The 19,861-nt window shown below is 34.8% G+C and overlaps 1 non-coding gene and 1 pseudogene across 1 annotated transcript; both read left to right on the forward strand.

Moving 5' to 3' along the window:
• Positions 1-5,573: 5,573 nt before the first annotated feature.
• On the forward strand, positions 5,574-19,567 carry LOC114731272 (uncharacterized; annotated as a pseudogene).
• TRNAN-GUU (transfer RNA asparagine (anticodon GUU)) lies at positions 13,640-13,713 on the forward strand. Its single transcript has one exon. It is a non-coding gene; the product is annotated as a tRNA-Asn (tRNA).
• Positions 19,568-19,861: the final 294 nt, after the last annotated feature.

A 19,861-nucleotide genomic window follows, 5' to 3' on the forward strand; every position in this document is an offset into this window, starting at 1 on the left:
GTGGTTTTATGCAGTTTTTAAGCTGGATATGTATGCTTCATTGAGGATAGCACTGTGTCTTGTGGAGATTGGGAGCATCCAAAATTTTAGAAATGATAGGATTTTCTTCCTCGTATCTTTGTCATCATCTCCTTGGTCTATCTTACCATACAACAACGCTAATTTGCTAGGTTGTTGATTGTGAAGGCTTACTGTTTATATTTTCTCAATATGTTAAACATCCAACGTGTTTGCCTGTATTCATTGGGATGGAATTTTTGCAGCCCAGGAGGTTAAAAGTGGAGTTTAAGTGCGCTTGGTGAACTTGCCAAAGAAGAAGAACATCCTATAATAGCATGCAAGAAGTGTCTAATATGGAGGTCTTGAAGCCCAAGAAATACTCATCCAATTAGAGGCCCAACCAGCCCTCCAATGTGTTCAAAGTATTTATAGCTTCAGAATACTTACATGGAGGATGATATGGATCATTGCTTAAACAATGACATGGACACATGCGGAGCTTGACGTGACATATGGAAGGCCACCCCGAAAGCCACCATGGCATGTGAGTCATTAGAGTGTAAACACTTGGACCTTAAGAAAAAAACAAGAGTGCGTTCTAAGAGCCTAAAAGGAGATTTAAAGCCAATTCCTATGTAATTAAAGGCTCAACACAATTATATGTGCCTGGAGGAGTCCATTAGAGCTATAATCTTTTAAATTGCAGTCCAAATGCATTGTGTTATGGACCATAGGAGTTCCAGAACATGATTCAACCATATTCAAGCCTAAATGGGTGTCTAAAAGGCCCATACATGCTTATGGGCGTGAATAGCAATTATGAAGACCCATTTGGAAGATCCAGGAAGATTCAAGAAGCATCAAGAGTAATCTTATATGATATTAAATAGAATTCTATTTGTTTTAATTAGTTTTCTATTTTACAGTTTCCTATTTTGTATTGATTGCTTCTTGAAGGCAAAGACTTGCTTATTTTGTATTGCATTAATGAGTAGAGAGTCAAATAATATCCTTCTCATTAATGAAAGGATCCTGCTAGGTAGTGTGTGATCTAGATTATTCTATCTTGACTAGCAAGTTAGAGTATTCTAGAAAGTCTTTTGATTTTCCTAATTTTGTTGTATTTTCGCATCTATTTTTGATGCATTTTATTTACTTAGTGTTTAGGCTCTAAAAGCTTATATTGGGCTTTTAGGGCTTAGGTTATCAATTAGGGTTTTTATTTTAGGGTTTTCAAGAGTCTTAGTCTATAAATAATTTAGTATGTACTCTTTTCAGTGGAGATTATTTTGAGTAATTAATAAAATGAGAATTTTACTTCTCTTTGTGTGAGCCTTGCTTGCATTTTCGTATTCTCGTAAGAATACTCGATAGTATCAAGGGATTGATCAACCTCGTGGTGTCTTCATGGCTAGAGTTGTAAGAGACAAGGTTGATCAATCCCTTGATACTATCGAGTATTCTCACGAGAATACGAAGATACAAGCAAGGCTCACACAAAGAGAAGTAAAATTCTCATTTTATTAATTATTCAAAATCATCTCCTCTGAAAAGAGTACATACTAAATTATTTATAGACTAAGACTCTTAAAAACCCTAAAATAAAAACCCTAATTGATAACCGAAGCCCTAAAAGCCCAATATAAGCTTTTAGAGCCTAAAACACTAAATAAATAAAATGCATCAAAAATAGATGCGAAAATACAACAAAATTAGGAAAATCAAAAGTCTTTCTAGAATACTCTAACTTGCTAGTCAAGATAGAATAATCTAGATCACACACTACCTAGCAGGATCCCTTCATTAATGAGAAGGATATTATTTGACTCTTTACTCATTAATGCAATACAAAATAAGTAAGTCTTTGCCTTCAAGAAGCAATCAATACAAAATAGGAAACTGTAAAATAGAAAACTAATTAAAATAAATAGAATCCTATTTAATATCATATAAAATTACTCTTGATGCTTCTTGAATCTTCTTGGACCTTCCAAATGGGTCTTCATAATTGCTATTCACGTCCATAAGCATGTATGGGCCTTTTAGACACCCATTTGCGCTTGAATATAGTTGAATCACATTTTGGAACTCTTATGGTCCATAACACAATGTATTTGGACTCCAATTTAAAAGATTATAGCTCTAATGGACTCCTCCAGGCACATATAATTGTGTTGGGCCTTTAATTACATAGGAATTGGCTTTAAATCTCCTTTTGGGCTCTTAGAACGCACTCTTGTTTTTTTCTTAAGGTCCAAGTGTTTACACTCTAATGACTCACATGCCATGGTGGCTTTTGGGGTGGCTTTCCATATGTCACGTCAAGCTCCGCATGTGTCCATGTCATTGTCCAAGCAATGATCCATATCATCCTCCATGTAAGCATTCTGAAGCTATAAATACTTTGAACACATTGGAGGGCTGGTTGGGCTTCTAACTGGATGAGTATTTCTTGAGTTTCAAGACCTCCATATTGGACACTTCTTGGCATGCTATCACATAGGGATATTAAATTTGCTTCCCAATGGATTCCTGGCATAGTTGATATAGTCCCAGCTCTTTCTGGTAACAAGAAGACCAGGGACCCTGTTTGCAAGGGCTTTGCATTTGTTTATTACAAGTGTGAAGAGGATGCTGCTAGGTGTGTTCTAACTTCAAACCACAATCTCAATCCCTTTCTAAATAGTGACTTGCATCTAGTTCGTTCAAGTGTTCTAACCCCTCAATGTTGGATTTTTCAATAAAGTCACTACATATGCATGCTTTTTTCAAGTCAGCAGCATGTCATAGTTTGTTTCAAAAATACTTTTCATACGTTATAATATGATTAATTGATTCAATAGAGACACTTCTGAAAAAAATGCATCGTAAGTTTTTTTCCCCCTCTTCCAAATCGGATAGATGTAGAGCATTACATCTTCCCCTTGAATAATTAAACATGATAGCGGCCTCTTTCTGAACTTTTGTTGAACAGGGTTCTTTTTTATTTTTATGTTTAATTGATTATATTGCAACTTGATATGTCTCACACAGACCATTACAATAATTTCTGGGAGATGAATATTTGAATGTGTTGATCTAGCTTTTATCTAGAACCCTCTTCAAAACGCAGGGTTCGTGATCCTCCTCCTTAAAATGTTCTCAGGAAGGCATTCTTCTCTCTATGAAATATGTGAAATTTTGTCAAAGATGGTTCTCTTACACCGGATAATTAATTCAAGCTTCTCCATGTCATTTTACATCGCTAGAGTGACTAGGAGTTGTATTTACATTGGGATCTATCTGGCATTTAATTATTGCATACCACTGTTATTGTTCAAAATGACTCAATGTGTTCTCGCTGCACCTGTATATTACAAAATTCAATCCTCCTCCTCTTCACAGGTTTGTGCAACTATACTCTGGGCAAACTGTTCCCTTTGGTAAAATTCAAAAGTAAAATTCAAAAGCATATAAAGTGTGAGCTTCTGAATGAAATGTCTCCAGTGTCTGCAAGTCTGGAATCAAGCCAAGATGATACTAATGCAGCTACGCCACAGCTCATAGTCCCAGCCATAGAAGAAAGCTCAAATGAGGACTCCAATATGGATAATTCTGCATTCAGTTCTCGGGATGAGACTGCTTCTAGCTCCGATGAATTGGATGCCAAATATAGAACAGAACAGGTTGAAGAGAATGAAGACTTTGGGATCTGCAAAGAGTAACGAACACCCCTGTGAATTATAGAATGCATGTGACATGATTTTTATGTTTAATGATCATGTTCATCCTGTTAATCTGATTTCAGGTCCAAGATAAAGGAGAAGGCAGTTTTAAGTGATGTTTTCTCCAAATACGGAACAAAAGCTGCTTTTTCAAAGGATAGTTAAGGGGAATTAATTGCCATGGCCAAATATGCTGGGACTAGATCATCACCTGAGGTGTGGACTGTCTAAAGAAACAGACTTGAATGATGAATGAGGGATGGGATGGTCTCCTTAATTCCACGTTGTAATTCTATGCATTAGATCTTATTTCAATCAAAATTTACTAAATATCATGGCAAGAAAAAAAGAAAAAGAAAAGCAAATTTAAGCTCAATTCCATTTATTCTGAAATTTTATGAGGTTGTTGCCATTTCATAAGATTATTATATCTTTTTGGTGAGGCACAATCAGTAACTTCACCCAAAGTCCCAGAGCATAGACTAATCTCTCTTACAGCAAAGACTAATCTCTCATATTGAGGGGCAAAGAGGACCCCATATAAAAATAAATTTTCCTATTCACCTGCATTAATTTCTAAATATAATATAATATAATATAATAAAAAATATGCCAATATTTATTTTTCTTATCCCATTCATAACTTGATTCTAAATTAAAGTGAAATCAGGTCAAGTTTGTTTGATTTCAACAAAACTTGCATAAAGTGATTTTAAGAACAATTAGACGAATTTATTTTATACTAAATTAACTAATATATCAATATGAGTAATATACAATGTAAAATTTTTTGAAAGTTAAACTATTCACAAGCTATTAATAGCGCCTTTATTCTTAAGTAGAATGCAACGTTAATTCTTTTTTTTTCCCCCCCCCCTCCCCCTCACATGCTCTCTCTACGTGATGGCTGTTGTGTAGTCATGGTGAATCTGCTCTCATGGTCGCACATGTTTTTTTTCATATGTGATGGGATTATTAGGTTAGTTCCTTCAACCCCATCCTTCAACCCCCATCCATTATTCCCAGTTGCTTTGTCTCGAGTTTTTTCACTTTTCAGACACTCATGTGTTTTTGTAGCTTTGATCTAGGGCTAGTGTTTGTGATGATAATGTTGTTGGGTCTAAATTTGTACTCCTCGGTCCTTAATATAGGATCCATTTAACTAATTTGATTAGATTAAGAAAGTTAGATAAGTTAGTTAATTATAAAAATTGTGACATGTTTTTTCTAAAATACCATAATCATCTTTTTAATACCCCTTTCTATCTTCTTAGTACTATTTAAGTTTTGGCTCTCTTTTTTGTTGGGTTTTTTTTTCCTTGACCTTTCTAATGTTGGTATTTAGTTTACTTTGATAAAATGCAATTGCTGGCAAACAAAAAAAAAAAAAAAGACAGGATCAATTATCAGTCATAATATTTGTATTCATATATGATACTACTTCCAATCTTTAATATAAGAACTCATTTAATTTTTATTTTGATTCTAAATATAATATCTCAATTTATTTTATCTCTTATATTTATTTATTTTTTTCTAAGATGGTCATTGTAATAATGATACTTTAAGGAAGACAATATCTGTTTATTACAAATAACTCACTTAACTAATTTTCTTAATCTATTCAAATTATTCAACTAATTTTTATATTAAGGACCGGAGATAGTAAACGACAATAAAGTTCACATTGGATTTTTTTTCTGGGTAAAAATATTATATGGTTGGTATAAATATTGATGTTGGCAAAAAAAATAAGGAAATATTGATGTAATAATTTTGGGCTTACGGATCTTACCTACGGAAACCGAACAGGCCCATGTTTTCGACCAAACAAATGTACGCGTTGCTGAAAGTCCACCATCACAGAAGCTCCATTTCCGCATGCTCCTGCTAGCTTCATTGGAAGCAAGCAATTGGTATGAAGCTAATTTTTTCTTGCGCTGCTAATTTTCAATGCGCCTAGGCTATGGTTTATCTTCTACTCCATTTTCTCGGCAACCAACAGAATCGCCGTGATGGGGCTAGAATTTTTGGTCATATTATCATTTCGATGGCTTCATTTTGATTGTATTAGTTTTCGTGCAGAAATCTAGGCAGCCTGGCGAAGTTTACTTTGTCATGAGCTGCTTGTCGCAACTATCATCGTACACTGCTGCTTTGATTACGAGGACCACTTACTTCGTTAGCACACGTTCTCTGTATGGATGTTCTGTCTTTTCATGGAAGAGGAAGTTAGAGTATCCTGCTATTAGGTCTGCCCATTTAGAATTTGTGCTTACAAGGTTTCGTGTTCAGTGCTATTCATCTAGAAAAGGCCGCAAATCTGCTTCTAAATTGCAGAAGCTAGAACCTGAACCAGTGATGGAGCAAGAAAAGGATGCTTTTTTTGTCGTACGTAAAGGGGATATCGTTGGTGTCTACAACAGTCTCATTGAATGTCAGGCTCAAGTTGGATCTTCCGTAATTCTCTTGGCACCCAATTCTCCACCGTTTACGGTTTGCATCTATGATATGTTGTCAGCTAGGTTATGCATAGTTTCTCATGCATCTGTGACAGAATGTTCTATTAAGACTGTGGAATGACTTCTATTGTTTATCTCATGGTTACACTTCTTTCAGACTTCAACTGAATGAGGCAATGAGCTTTTCCTATTGTCTGAGAAAAGGATCACAACTGATAATTTGTTATTCTAATTCAACTATTATCTTCCATAGTTATTAGAAGGCTTTACAAGGTGATGCATTAAATTTTTGATTTCCGTACTATATAGTTCGTTTAATGGATGATTCTATGTCACCTGGTAGATATGCAATCCTCCTGTTAGTGTGTACAAGGGATACTCCCTGCCTAAGGACGCTGAGGACTATCTTGTCTCACGGGGACTAAAGAATGCCTTGTACACTGTAAGAGCTGCTGATTTGAACGAGGATATATTTGGTACTCTTGTTCCTTGTCCCTTCCAGGTAAGAGAATTATTGCCTTTTATGTAATCATCCCCATCACATGTATGCTTCAAATTAGAAAATCGAGAAAAGTTTTCATTGATTGTGAATTGAAGAAATTGCGTTTCTGCATACCTGATATGAGCTTGAAGAAACTTCGTTGGTTCTTACTGTCGATCCTACTCATTTTAGGGAAATTTTGATCCATATTAAAATTTCCTTTAATGAATTGTCAAATATCTAATACGGCGGTTAATTGAGATGCTCATTAGGCATCACGTAGTGATGGAACTTATTCCTTTTTCATTTTTGGTCTGTTCTGGGGTAAATGTTAAACATAGAAGCCTTCAAACATGTTTAACTTTTTCCATTTTATATTACTTTTTCTTTTTGGTTTATCCTTAATCACAAATCCACAGAACCATTTTGCTTTACCTTTGAATAGCTAGGTGGCAGTCTTCTGTTGTAATATCCAGCAGATTCCTGTTTCTTTGATAAAAGTTCATGTTTGTTCTGTTCCTGATTCACTTTAGAAGCTTGAGATTCATTATTCTCGAGAATGAAAATTGATGTTCATGTATCCTTAGGATCCAGCTTCTTTGGAGGCAGGCACATCAAGCAATGCCGCATCTAAAAAGAGATCTTTGGGTGTGCTTGGACAAGAAAATGTGGTGAGTTCTGCAATTTTAGGAACTGCAACTTGCTTATCTATAAAGCAATGTTATGTGGATTTTGTATAAAGCTGTATCCCTCCAAAGTTGGTTTTCATCTTTAATCCCTTAAGTAATTGCATCACCATTATCAAATTTGAATTTGAATTATGATGTGATATCCTTATTATACCTCTCTACCTTGTATTCTTCCAACAGTAAATGTAACAGTTTTAGATTTGAGTGCAGAGAGTTCGTGCTTAGCATGGAAACATATAATATATTACCTTTGGATATATAGATATATTATCAAATACATTTTTAATTATATACAAATACGCTTTAGTTAAACGTGATAATAAGGTTTTGATATTGATCTGTGTAACTTCTTAAATAGTCCGAATGCTTGGTTATAAAATGCTGTGACAGTTTTGGGATTTTCAGCCTCATCAAGTGTTACTAGTACCTGCATAGTCAGCCGATGTTGATATTGTTGGCATGGCTTTTGCAATATATTTTGCTTAGCTATGTGGGTTATGTGACAAAGCCTGATTTTCCTCACTCCACTTTGTGCTGTCACCAGATGTTTGGGTGATTTATTTGCTAAAATAATCTGATTAAAAAGATGACTTTGTTGATTATTGGATGATGTCTCATTTTATTTTCGTACAGAAAATGTTTTGGATCTAAATCTTAAATCCTTTTTAGCCTTTTTTCCCTTTGCATTTCCGTGTCAGGTTTTCTTCAATGAAGCAACTTTATACCATACTTAAGTTGCCGCTATCTAAATTCCTGTTCCCTTATTGTGTAATCGTAATATATTTGATATATATCTTATACTGCTTAGGAGGAAGGAATTGGTGTGACATCCCTCTCTGAAGACCCATTGAAAAAACAAGTGAAGTTAGATCATTCTGCTTTGGCTCAAGTACCATCATCTGAATTGGTGAGTAGAAACAATGTACATGCTTGTAGCTGCTAAATAATGTTTACTTGATGAACCTTTATTTCAATCAGTTACTGCTGCACCTTCACCACAGGCGATGTTGTCATGTCACCTTGAGTACTTTAAGTGTAAAGTATTGAGTGACAATTAGTGCTAAATGAATTATATGCTACTTTTGTTTGGATGCAATCCTTTCTCTCTCTCTCTCTCTCTGTTTTTTTTTTTTTTGGGGGGGGTGCTGGTGGGGAGATTTTTATGTTTTGACTGTTTACGTCCTTTCAAATACCGCTTTTATTGTAGTGAAGCCTCATGATCTTATTCTTCTATAGAGGGTTTGTATTCTTGAGTTCGATGGTGCATCAAAAGGAAATCCTGGAAAAGCTGGTGCAGGGGCTATTCTGCGCTCAAGTGATGGGAGTTTGGTATAATTTTTTTGTTTCTACTTCTATTCACCGTTTGCTTTCAACTTAGGCCACTTTAATTATTATTGTTTTTAAAGATTTGTAGGTTGCGTGAAGGTGTGGGTGTTGCAACCAATAATGCTGCTGAATATCGTGCTTTAATATTGGGAATGAAATTTGCACTTCAAAAGGGGTTACTGGTATTCATATCCAAGGCGATTCCAAGCTTGTTTGCATGCAGGTTTGTCATTTTATATGCCTGTCTCTATCAATTTATTTGATACATTATACTTATATGTGGAAGGTATCAGTTTTATCACGTCTTCATTGTAACAGTTCTGAGGACTGTGTTATGGTAGATTGCTTCTTCAGAGTCTGCATCAATCATTTCTTGTCTTCTCTTTATTTGATGTATATTGATAGAAAATATATGTAGATTAAATCAGTGTCTTGATTCATGTTTGACTTGTTTTTGGAGAAGAGTCTGATGCAAGACCCTCCTTCCGGTAATAGTCAACACAGCCTTTATTTCAAGTTTCACGTATCCAGTCTCTAAATTGCCCGTACAGATATAATCAATTTTTGCAGATTAAAAGATGTTAACTCTTTATGTAGGTAAAGAATAGAGAGGAATTTTGAACCCACGGTATCTTAATACTCATCTTGCTATTAAGTTTATCATCGCTTAAGTAACTGAGATGAGTCAAAGGCCAACTATATGTCTCAAGAGTAATGAAAATAAAAATCATATTGTCATTTTCATAATAAAATTCCCAATTGAAATATCCCGTCTGTTCTTAAATAGAGTTTTAGTATCTTATATGTATCCTCGTCACCACATACATAAATGCATGTAATATGTCCCGAAACATTGGCCAGGCTTTGTTTGTCCGGTTGGATAGTCAGAGGGATAAAATCAGGAGCTAAATAAAAAGGAAAGTCAAATTTATGGTTTCTCTCGTACTCTCTGTGCGTGTTATTGCTTGAGTTACAATGTGGTTCTGGTTTTAAAGATGGAAAATCTTATTTTATAGGAGAATAAACATCAGATCTTGTCCATGCATTCTTACATGGCTACATTGGCAACCTTTGATTATAATTTTTGTCACTGGTTTTTCCTCTTCAACTCCTGCTGCTGCATGAAACAGATTGACGGTTTATGGAAGGTCAAGAATGAGAGCATGTCTAGGTTGTATGCAGTGGCAAAAGAACTCAAGGATAAATTTTTATCATTCCAGATCACTCATGTTCTAAGGGTAGGTACATTTGATTGATACTGAGGTTCCAGAAGGCGCTTTTGATTTTTCAGTCCGTGTTACCAGTTCTATTCCAAAATCTCTTTGTTTTGGTAATAGTTCAGGAAATTGAAGATTTAAGTTAAACCAACCCATAACTCATTAGGCATCCCATGAAAATTACTAATGCACAACAAGTCTTATTGAGGACGGCTACATGGATCACAGAATGCTATTGTGCTTTATTAATAATCAACTCTTCAAATAGATGATTCACTAATAGATTCTGTTTGATAAGTTCCTTAAGTGTCTACTGTCTTAGTCTCCTACGTCTCTCTATAAAGTTTATTTGCATAACTCTTCTCACTGGTACTTCCATTAGCTTTCTGTGCACACATCTGACTTTTTCGTAAATGATTTACTACAATCTTTTCCTCAGCAGGTGCCACGACATCTTTCTTTCATGTATAGTCATTTTGGACTTCATCTTTTCTGTACGACCATACATCTATTTTAACTTTCTTATCTGTACTACCTTAACTTTTTGCTCACCCTTCCTTATGAGCCAAATACTTAAAGGGGATCTCCCAAAATCCAAAATACTCCTCCAGTTCTTAATAATGTTAGATCTAATTAACTAATTTGAGTAGATTAAGAATGTTAGTTAAATTAGTTAATATGATATGTTTTTTTCTAAAGCACTGTAAGTATTTTTTTTAATTTCCTCCCTCCTTCTCTCACTTGATTATTGTTGGGGGAATATCAATTGGGTTAATTTGGAATAAATATGTGAAATAGATCTTACATGTAGGACTAATATTAATTCTCCAATTAGATCCTACATTAAGAACTGGAGGAGTATGAAACTGAAATATTTTTCCTTGGATGACTAGCTTTAGGAAGGCTAGTCTATTTATAAAGAGTTTACATCAAAGGGGGGGGGGAATTTAAAGGTAATCCTAATATCTCTAATCAGATAGTTAAATATTTGATTCAAGATATAATAAGATAAACTAAATAAACTAAGATGAACTAATTTAAATGTTCAAGATAAATTACACAATTAAAAATGAGAAAAATTGACTGATTAAATAAACTAGTTAATTTTCTGTTGTTTCTGAATCGGTATCTTATAACTTCTCCTCCATCTCCTCCATCCTTATTATATTTTAGTTGGTTCTAATCTCTTGATTTCCTTTACCTATTATTTGCAGTTTTGTATATCTTTTGCTCCCCATTTTTCATTACCAAATCCTCATAAAATTCCTCAAACCTATTAAATCATGCCTTGTTCACTGCTTTCCTAGTCTCCTTTCTTGCTGTCCGATATGTTTTCCTATTTTCGGCGTTGTTCCACAAATGCAAAGCTTTGAAACACTCTTTTTTGTGTCTGGCCTTCTCTTCTACACTCTCGTTTCATCACCAAATTCTTTATCTATAAGTCCAAAAACCTTTTGATTCATCCAAAATTGCTTTAGTGGCCTTCATAACCATTGTAGCCATCTCATCCTACATGATGTTGTGATTCCCAATCGCCTTCTAGTTTCCTCTTAATAGCCAGCTATTTCGTTACTAAACCATGTTCTGAGCTTTTTGGTTACGAGTCTGCCTCTTTTAGTCTTTATCTTGGAAATAATTTGTACTGCAAATCCCCTTCTTTTCCTTCCTCTCTCTGAGAGCTTTTAGCTGCATTCACATGAACATGAAATATCTTTGTTTTATTCATATATGATTACAAGATTGCTGATGCTTGTGTGAAAACTTACTTAGTTATATATATTTTTGTGTCCCTTGTTAAGAATTTCAACTCTGAAGCTGATGCTCAAGCCAATCTGGCCATCAATCTTGCTGGTGAGGCCTTCTGAATTTCTAATCTTTCTTTAGCTTTTATGCACATGTATCTCTTGTAGTGTATGGATGTATTCTGATTATTAAGTTTTTTCTACTACTGCAGATGGCCAGGTCCAGGAGGTGCTAGATTAGTTCCAGAAAGCCCGCAACAATATTTTGGGTTTGCATCACAAAGCATTTGTGATTTCTTTTCTTTTTCTTTTTCTACCCCGGGTGTAAAGCATCTGAGAATTTATTAATTAATTAAGAAACTATAGTCTCTCTAATTTAGATTTTGTTCTTTCATTTTGTAGGTGACCCGGCTGTTGGCCGATCGAACCATTTAGAATGAATCTTTTTATTCGGTCCTTAGTCACTTGAAAATGATTCATAGTTAGGTTGGCTGTTTAAAATGGCTTGTCCACTGTGGTAATCCTCTAAAGTTGAGGCACCAGTTGTTCCATTGATTTTTCTTCTGGGGAATCAATCCCATTAAGCTGAATTTTCTGGTTTGGTTTGCCATCTAGGGGGTTATTGGAACTGGAAAGATAATTCGTGTTCTATTAAACCTCTCTTTTTAGGCCACGTTGTCTTGTGATTTTGGGTTTAATGTACTTTCAATGTATAGAAGCACATACATTATAGATACAAATTTCAGTGCCCCTTGTATGGCTGGTAGGTCACTTATGCTTCATTCTTAATGTGATCTTTACTAGAACATCAGAATTTGGCTCTACTTCAACTCTCCTATGTCCACAGTCAACTTAGCAATGCATTTATAAACTACATGATAAGAAATTCATCTTAGTTTGATTCATGGTTTCTTGATTCTCTCCTTTAGGCATAATTAAAAGCAGTGTTCCATTATGAACAATCTTGATCTTCTCTTGCCCTCTGATCAGAGCTCTCACATGACCCCAAACCTTTTGATTTAATGGAAGGATAAGGCAGGCTGGCTATCCTTAATTGGTGCCTTAAAGGCCTCGATGGCAGATGTGGATCATATCACTTCAGCATGTTAAAATTTAGTGTTGCTATCATCATCATTAAATCAGCTTTTTTATTTTCATGGGGAAAAAAACTACTTTGTTCAAGCTTTTTATTAGAAATTGATAACAACTCCAACTTATTTATGATTTTAATTATCTCATGCATCATGAGAATTTATTGTATGCTCATGTTAGCCTTAAGTATAAGTCATTTTCAATTACCATATCAAAAGCAAGAGAAGTTAATTATCTCATTAAAATGGTTTCAGAAGTGAGCACTTTTTATTTTTATCTCTAATTGATAATACTACCTCCGGTCCTTAATATAAGACTCCGTTTGACTTTTTGTTTAGTTCTAATTATAAGACCTCAATTCATTTTGTCTCTCATATTTATATATTTTTTTTTCTAAAATAGTCCTTCTAATAATGATAGTTCTAGCCAATGCACTTAATTAGCAAGGATATTTTAGGAATGACAACACTTATTTATTACAAATAATTAAATTAACTTACTTCCTTAATCTTCTCAAATAAGTCAACTGGGTCTTATAATTAGGACCGGAGGTAGTATCAATTTAAGTAAACAAATATTCCAAAATATATTGGAAATTTGCAAGAAGGGTGATACTGAAAAAGAAGAGCATTATAGAACCCGAGAACAATGCAAAGTGAAGTACATTTAGGACAACTAACAAACATAAAGGAAGTTCCAAAAAACAAAAGAAGAGAGAGAGAGAGAGAGTATTGCATGAAATACATGAGACGAAGTTTAAATTTGTTTGTAGACATCATACATTGGAACGAAGTCACGTATGATGCGAGGGAAGAGCTTTGGCGCTAAAAAAGTCTACTTGTTGGAAATTTATAAGACCGAGGCGAATGGAGGCGACTGCATGTTTTCATTTGGGATATGATTAAATAGAATACGCTCCGCGCCCCGCTGGAGTAGCTCAGTTGGTTAGAGCGTGTGGCTGTTAACCACAAGGTCGAAGGTTTAAGCCCTTTCTCTAGCGATTTCCCCCCGATATTATGAAATCAAATCCTTTTATATAATCCCCTGTTTTTTTTTTAAAATCTCTCTAATTTTTATATTACTCCTATGTTTTTAAATACAATAGTTTTTTTAGTGTAATTTTTTTAAATATAAGATCCCTTTTATAATATAATTTTTTATATTTAGAACCAGAGGAATATATCTTATTATGTCTCTGGTCTTCAATATAATAATTAATTAACTAATTTAAATTGATTAAAAAATTAAATTAAGTTTTTTTATATTATGATCTTGTTAATTCGGTTCGTGGTTATTCATGCTATATATAAGTTGATGTTTCTAAAGCATTATTATGACCATTATTGGATAGTAAATTCTTAATATAATTAGTAGGGATACTTTAAAAATAAATTATAAATTTAAGAGATATAATAAATTAGAGTTTTATGTTTAAAACAAAATCTAATTTTTAATGAATTTTTATATTAAACACTAGATGTATTAATTTTTTTTTCACTAAATCTCTCAGTTCGCCCACATAGGCCGATAAGCGTGTGATTACAGGGTTACTTGTAACAAACGGGGGAACTGATAATATAGGACTTCACACGCACATGTTAAATTTCCAAATCTTTATCTAAAACAAAAAAATAAATTATAATTAGGGCATTGCTCATTACATAGGCAGAATTCAGTTTAATAAACACGCTAGTGGCCTATTTAACCCGCGTCTCAAAGAAATATGTGAAAAATTTTCACAACAATTTTAAATATTTATTTCAAACAAATAATAAATTATAACAAAAATTTTTAATAACAAAATTAAAATTTATTATCAAATGGGATACAAAATTTTATATATCTCAGTAAAATAAAAAATATTTCCCAGTATTTTTAGATACGAAAAATTGTGTTTTTTTTATTAGGATTAAACAAAATTTACGATCAACAAGTATGATAAAAATAAATTACACTTATATTTTAAAACAAATTTCAAGAACCTTCAAATAATTTTTCAACAATGTTTCTTATTTAAAATGGGAGTGTGAAACTGTTCTCAATGTGTTGGTCTATTATTGAATAAATAGCGATAACCACAATAATAATAATGAAAAATGAGGGTCAAAATGACCCTGGCTTCTGTGATTTTCTTTGTATCGTGAGAATCTTAGGGGAAAAAAAGGTTAAAAATTACTAAATTTTAAATAATAAATTTTTAAAAAATGTGTTACTACCTCTGGTCCTAATTATAAAAGTTAGTTGACTAATTTGAGAAGATTAAAGAAAGAAATTAAGTTAGTTATTTGTAATAAATATATGTTGTCTTTTTTAAAATGTTCTTGTCAATCTCATATATTGGCTAAAACTGCTATTGTTAGAAGAACTATTTTGAAAAAATATATATAAATATGAGAGACAGAATAAATTGAGTTATTATATTTAGGACTAAAATAAAATTTAAACAAGATTTTATATTTATGATCGGAGGTAGTATTATTTTTAAAACTACTTGAGATTTAATAATTTTATACTTTTTTTGGGGGATTTTTTTTTTTACCCACAGTCTTATTAAAGATAATAATATTCTAGACAATGTTGGGCATTTGTAAGTGCCTCTCAAGTCATAATTTAAACTTTATTCGTAAGAAAGATTTTTTTTTTTTTGTTAGACTCGTGTCCATTTTTTTTCCCTTTTAATTAACGATTACAGTGTTGATTAATTAGGATTTGAAATCAAAACACGAGATTTGGTGCTTGAATTGAAATGAATGCTATTCTTGCCGTTCAACAAGGTTTGCTTCCTTGTCCAGAAAGAAAAACAAATCATGTTCGCGTCGCTTCGACGGAGAACCCGACGAAACTCCGCCTTCTCCTCCGAACCTATATAAGTTCTTGCGTCGCCTTCTTCTGAGGCTAATACGATCAAGAAGAAGATGCTTCGCAGAGGATTTCCGAACTTCTCGAACGCCACCGCAACGACGCTTTCGTTTTCTTCATTCCGTTGCTGGCTTTCTTCATCGCATTCTTCATCTAAGAACGCCGTTTCCTTCTCTGCCCCTGCTGTGGCTGATTCCGATGACGAAGAAACTCTTAATCCTCCTCGTTCTTCGGAACTTCTTTCCCAGCAAGTCACGCCTAGGTTGCTGCTTCCGAGAGTCGTGGTTTATGACGGCGTCTGTCATCTCTGTCACCGAGGTATTACTCCGTTCATTACCTTTCCTATTTGACCTTCCTATCTCTGGATTCTCTCTGTTCGATCGAAATGCTTCATTATATTCTCTTTCTTCTTTTCTTGTACTCCTTGTGCGTCTTCTTTGTTTCTGGGCGGCTGTGTTTCTCGTTGTGATGTGGCCGGCTTCAATATTATTAGTATCTCATAAAATGAGCGATTCCGTTGGCCCTACATAATCAACCACGTGTTGCACCCGTAAGTGTTTATTCTTTCAAGACTTTTTTCGTCTGTCTATAATGCCGGTTACGAGTTTTTTTGTGTTTCTTCATGGAAATTGGTTTGGATCTTTCGTTCTTCTCCTTTTTCTCCTTGCATTCTAAATCTTAGCGCACCTAACGAATTTGATCCATGTGACTGTGAGGGGGCTTCCGCAAAATGATTGAATTCGTTGAATTTCTATTTAGTATTGTTTTCACGGTGGGGAAATAGTTTCTAATCTCTTAGCTGCGGGATGATAATTGCGGCACGCTTTTACAGTTTTACTTGATTCTCTTGCTGAGTATGGTGAGAAGGTTGACATTGCCGATAAATGTCTCGATCATGTTGGTACAATTGGTGTCCCTTGCATTTTTAATTGTGTGGACATTAGTATTACCAAACTTCCATATCAAGTTGCTGGGTTATTTTGTCTCAGAAGTGGCTTCTCCACAAGTTTATGTCTAATTGATGCTAATGGAGTTTTAGATACTTGTATATCTTCATTCTCGTTGCGTAAGAATAGGTTCAGTTGTGGGAAGGAAGCAGCTTTCATATCACAGTTTATACCTGTACTGTTGCTATTTTAATACTTTGAACTTGTTACGTTGGAGGAATATACTTCTACTTCATTGGATCAAAAATGAAATTTCCCGGCCTTGATATTGTCCAGTCATTATTGAATCAGTTAACCTCTCAATTTCCAAAAATTTAATTTAACTTCTCATGCATTTTCCAGGTTCCATTCACATTGGGTCCATTTAATTGCATGGTCCTCTTTTAATATGTTACCTACAGTTATGAGTACATTTTGATTCTATTCTGCATGAACAGGTGTGAAATGGGTAATCAACGCCGACAAGGACAAAAAGATTAAGTTCTGTTGCGTTCAATCCAAGGCTGCAGAGCCCTATTTGACAGCATGTGGTCTTGAGAAAAAGGATGTTCTTCGTCGCCTTTTATTTGTTGAAGGCCTGGGTTCATACAGTCAAGGATCTACTGGTTAGGACCTTTTCACCTATTAAATTCAATTGTGCCCAATCAGTCTTTTTGGCTTTCTGAGACAAATATACTGCATGCTCTTGAATTTGATCAGATCTTAGGACCTTAAAAACCAATTTAAAATTGACATTGGGTGTTGACTGTTTAACATTCTGCATCTGCATACAGATTCAATCTTGCATTAACAGGTTTCCAACGCTGAAGTGACCAAGTCAGAATTTTTTCAAAGAAGTATTTCTTTCTGGGCCGTCTGTTTTTGCAGACCAGTCTGTTCAGATGGCAGAAAAAAAAATTATTTTCAAAACTCTGAGAAAAAAGCTTAGGCCTGCTACCATAGTTCTCCTCCATCGTTTCTTAGTCAAAGTTAGAGCCTCTTTATGCTTGGAGCTCATAGACAATTTTGTTGTTGTTGGATAAAGGGCTTAGTAAATTACTCAGGAGATTATGGGGTGCAAATTCCTTCTACTTGAGTCTACAAAATAGCAACACTCAGCAAGTGGCTCTTACATGATATCTGTCTCCTCACTCAACGTCTATCCTTTCCTCTCTGGCCAGTTAGCAGAGTTGTTAGCTGCTCTGAATATATGGTTCAAACTAATGTTGGCTATGGCAGCGAACATTGACATGTCCTGCAAATTCTTGGCCTCTCTTGTAGATGGTGAGTTTTACCAATGGTTTTGTAATTCATTCCAGGATGTTTTTCCCCTTTTTTGTCATTTTGACAATCATCCAATAAACTTAACATCCTACTGCTCCACTTTTCTAGTAGTGGTTGTTTGGTAGTCACTCATCAGCGAGATTCTAAGCCCCTGTTCTGCTTGTCTTCTCATTAACACCCATATCCAGGTGATGGTATTATGAAGAGATGCTTCATTTCTCTAGCTGTATTGCCCACGGCCAAAACATACTAGGTTTATACCTTCAGACAACACTTGGTAGACTTGGTTGCGAACAATTAATCTTGAGTGAGTTCTTTGTAAGATCCTCTTCAGCTCTAATCCTTGCCAAACAGCCCCTCTCAATTCTTGCATTATTGTTTCGCGTCTGGTTCATGGTGTTTGTAGCTGCTTCGATAATCTTAGCGCCCTGCTTTCTATAAGAAGTTTCTATTGTGTTGAGGTATTCGGAAGTTAGGATCCTTACCCAAAAAAAGCTATCTTGCGTACAACATTGTTATCGGGGTCAAAACCTGCAGTCCAATGATGAACAACTACAGTGTTCCAATAGAACCAATGGTGCCTTGTTAAGAACATGACCATAATCATTATCCTTCAAGAAAATGAACCAAAACGAGCTGTTCAGCATGAACTCTAGGATTCCTTACAGTTTCAGTAATTTGACCTTTGAAATCTGTGGCTCACTCTTCCCCTATAAGGTTGGAATTGAGGCTCCTTTCCATGGCTTTAGTCACCTACATGATATGGTACAGTTTCATAAGCTTCTTTGTCTATTCCATGAGGACCAACTCCTCTTAATTTCTAAGCATCATCCCATCCTTAGGCATTGGTATCACATTCTCTACCCTATTGTAGTTGAGTAGTGAACCTCTGTAAGAGATGGGCAATCTTAGGGTTGGCAGTATCTCTTTGTCTACCCTAGTGTATTTAACTAGCGAAGCTCTATAAGATAAGGGCAATCTAATGGAAGGAGTAGGAGTCATCTGGTTTTAAGGACTTTCCTTTAGGTTTGCAACAAGGCTCTTTGATTGCTTTCTCCTCTAGGTTCTCCTCACTGATGGTCATTCCAGGCTGGAACACACCATTTCCCTCTTGAAGTTTCTTTATACCTCTAGTCATTATTCCTTTCCCTACTTTGAAGCCTCAAGCCTGTCTTGTTCGCTCTCTCTCTGTTGCACCGATATTCTTTGGGTTTATGGCCCGCTTATTTTTTAATCTGTCAAGGGCTCATATTTAAACTGCCAATATTTTTAGAATAAATTTCGTGTAGAATAAATGCCTAGATTAATATATGCTCCATTTACCAATTATAATTTTGTCATTCTCTCTGCCTTGCCTATGAGCTTGAATATGCCAATTTAATCGTTCAAAAATGACTATGCAGCTGCATTACGGGTTGTTTCATACTTGCCACTGCCATACTCTGCTTTAAGCTTTCTGCTAGTGGTTCCAACGCCAGTCAGGGACTTTGTGTACGATTATATAGCAAAGCATCGCTATAAATGGTTTGGGAGGGCTGACGCTTGCTTAGTTTTGCGAGAGAAAGAGCTGCTTGAGCGTTTCATCGATTGGGATGAATTGAGTCGCAAATGAGATGCATGGTTTCAAGTGCCGCAGAGAAAAGCCATTATTACACTTTCCACACTAAAAGCCATTATTACACTTCCCACGTTAACTGTTTAGCGTCTTTGTGCTGCCGAAATTTTGTAAATGTATAGTGCCATCATGAAGTGCATAGATAGACAATGCTCAAGTCTAACCCAGTCAAAAAGAATTATACTGCTGTCTTTTTGTCGCATACAATGATTCAAAACAATGATCCGTAATACTACGGTTCTAATTATAAGACCTTATTTATAGTCTACAAATGAAGTCTTGTAAATAAAACTTGATGTAGTACAAGGTAAATGCTATCTGATTACGTAATTGTTTGCTGATTATGTTGTTCTGTCAAGTGAAAAATATCTTGTTTTAACAAATAAAGGCTGATTACCTTGTGTATAAGTGCTTGTTAGAGATTTAGTATCAAACTAAATATAAAATCTTAATTTATTTTGATT

The sequence above is a fragment of the Neltuma alba genome, unplaced genomic scaffold, assembly GCF_004799145.2.
Source record: "Neltuma alba isolate B1F8T4 unplaced genomic scaffold, ASM479914v2 tig00012817_pilon, whole genome shotgun sequence".
Classification (NCBI taxonomy): Eukaryota; Viridiplantae; Streptophyta; class Magnoliopsida; order Fabales; family Fabaceae; genus Neltuma; species Neltuma alba.